This window comes from Amphimedon queenslandica, unplaced genomic scaffold (assembly GCF_000090795.2).
Source record: "Amphimedon queenslandica unplaced genomic scaffold, v1.1 AMPQUscaffold_11990, whole genome shotgun sequence".
Lineage (NCBI taxonomy): Eukaryota > Metazoa > Porifera > Demospongiae > Haplosclerida > Niphatidae > Amphimedon > Amphimedon queenslandica.
In genome coordinates this window covers 10,653-13,967 of record NW_003547771.1, presented here as the reverse complement: position 1 = coordinate 13,967, position 3,315 = coordinate 10,653, and positions in this window count along the sequence as shown.

Sequence of the window (3,315 nt, the reverse complement as noted above, 5' to 3'; positions counted from 1 at the left end):
TTGAACAGCAACATTTGTCAAAAAGAATATGATATCCTATCTCATATGTGATAATGGGATAGTCTGATGGAATATAACTAGGTACACTCCATGAGATAACAGCCCATGTAGTGTCCATGATACTGGATACTGAACCAACTGGACCAGGTCCTAAATAAACACACATCCTCATAGAGCTGATACAGTATAATAATTACATACCTATTCCAATCTCTACTACAATAGGATCACTGAAGGGACCTCTTCCAACAGAATTGACAGCAGCTACACTGATGTTATACTCAGTACCAAATACTAGATCATTCAATATGATATATCTCTCAGTACTGGTAAGGTTGTATGTGATACTACTGTTACTGATAATCACTGTATAGCCTGTGATTAGACCATTACGCTGAAAGCAATTGACCTCATTCCAAGTGAATCTATTAGCTGTAGAATTAACTTGTAATACTTGAATTGATGAAGGCCAACCACTAGGTACTAAAAAATATAATTAATTTAAATATTGAAAACACATTAACATACAACTCATTGCTTCAGTTTGTGCTGATGTGCTCATGCTTAATTCAGATCCTCCTAGTACATTACCAGTTCTCACTGTGATGGTATAGTTCATACCACTGTACAGACCTATTAATGTATAACTGTATGTTGTAGTGGACTGATGAGGACCAACAGAGACTGTCTCATTTCCTGATGATAACTCCGGACAAGATGGAGTATAGGAGATGGTGTAGTATGTTACATAGTTGTCACTACTGGGAATAGTCCAGTTCACTGTAATACCAGTGGTTGAGACATTAGATACTGAAAGACTAGTTACTGGACTAGGAACTACAACAGATATCAATTACACTCTCTCAATCATAATAACTCACCATCAAATCTTAACACTGTTATTGTACTATTAACTGAAGGAAGATCTATATATGAGTACACACTGATGGTATAGGTACTCATTGGTGAGAGATCTGATAGTACAATTTCATCTTCACTGGTAGATACTACATTCCTGGTTACACCTCCAGTAGTATACTCAATCACATATCCATTAGTCTCTGATGAAGTGGTCCAGTTCACTTTGATACTAGTAGCATTTAATATAAACCCTCTCACATTATTTGGAGGACCACTAGGAGCTAGAAAAGAGACAAAGGTATCTACTATTGATTAAAGTATAATCATACCATGTAATATCACAGATTGACTGTAGTTGACTCCTCCAATCATTGCTATACAGGTAACATTAACTGACACTCCCAGTGGATCAGGATATACCAGTAGTGTGTTGTTGTATGTCAGGACATCAATTGATGTATACATTGAGTTACTCTTCATCACTCCATTCACTAACCAGTAAACATCAGTTGAAGGATTTATATCAGTAGTTGTGAGACAATCAATACGATATTGAGTGTTATTGAGTTGTGTAATGGATGAGACTAGTGTCCAATTGATTGACTTAATAACTAGAAATACATCAACAATGTTACAAGTACATTAAAAGGTGCAGTAGCAATACCTGGTAAGGTCTGTACACTGATTGTACTAGCAGGTCCCAATAATTGTTGATAGGCTCTGACTGTGATGCTATAAGTTGTTTCTATATTCAGTCCATTCAGTGTGATTGTATTATTACTACTTCCCTCCACCTGTACTGTCTGCACAGTGTCTGTGTCACTAGTGACATTGACTACATATCCATCAGCATCAGATGAATCAAGTGCAGTCCAATTGACAGTGATAGTGGTAGCTGTCTTGCTGACCTCAGTAAGAGAAGAAGGAGTAGTTGCTGGTACTAATATTATTGGTATCAAAATTATTTTTTATTAGCATTAACATTACCTTTTATAGTTACATTACGTATTCGAATTGTATTACCATCAGGATGATCTGCTAACCTGCACTGATACATTTGATCTCCAGTGGTTGATTGACTAATTGATCCACTACTGACATTCATTCCATCCCATGTGATAGTAACAGTATATCTTACTGTGTTTTCAACAGCACCGTTTAACACAGTACCACCACAATTATTATTAGGATCAAAACAATTAGTGTAACTAGCCAGTGCAGTACTACCAATGCTCATACTAATGTCATAACGATTGAATCCAATTTTAGTACAATTCAGTTTGTATTCCTGAGGATATACTGTCATATCAGAAGGAAGATCAGCAACAGTAAATGATTCTATCTGTGCAAATCCTACAAATGAAAATTATTACATCAGTAAGTGATTATAGTCTCCTCTTACTAAATATATTAGCAAAGATGGTGTTAGTGTTAGGATCTGAACAATTAGTGGGTAGACAACACTTGTACCAGCCATCACCAGCTGCTCCAGGGAAGGTAGTAGCTTGAATTCTGAGACTAGCACCTGACCCAGTAGTACATCGAACATTTTCATTGTTACCACCATCACAAGGAACTGTTCCATTAGGACCAATCCATTCTCCATCATCCAGAGTAGCACCAGGTAATGTACACTCTAGAGCATTTGATATGATGCTACCATCAGTAAAATATGATCCATTAGTATAACAGTTTCCATTATGCCTCAGGTAGATACCTATAAAAACCTATACAGTTGTTATTATACACATCCAGTGTCTTACCTGAGGAAGGTGGACATTGACTAATAACTTCACTGACACTTAACAAGAAGACAACCACTTGTAGTGAAACCATTGTTGACCAAAGAAATGTCTGTGTGGGTGTGTTTATCAAATCATGTGATTGATGTGAAACTGTTGTGATAGCTCAGCAGATAGTTTTGTAACAGTATAGTGTGGCCCACTCCCTGTGTGTACGTGACTACATGATGTAACAATAGCAGCAACAATACTACATGATGTTAAAGGGAGTTTACCATTACAAGTTATACAAGAAAGACCATTTGGTGCAAATAGATCTTAGTTTTGCTGTGTAGTGTTAAGAGTATGTGCATATTCAGGAAGAAAAACAATGAAACTGAGATTATCATGATGGTATGCCAGGTTTGCCTGCTCTGCTCAATGATGCAATTACGGGTATTCTGCAGTGCTCTGCAAATGTTAGCATAAGGGATGGCTATAACCATAGTAACACAAATAATTGTCTAATTGGATAATTCAAGACAGTTATGTCCAGACTAGATGGCAGCATAAATATCATACACCAACCCTGACCACCTCACTAAGAGATACTTACCCACCCACAGATCAAACCACTCAGCACATGATGATCACATGACATTTATGCACACAATATTATAATAGACAAACTTCAATAGGACATACAGTAGTAGTGACAGTGCATGTTTTTACT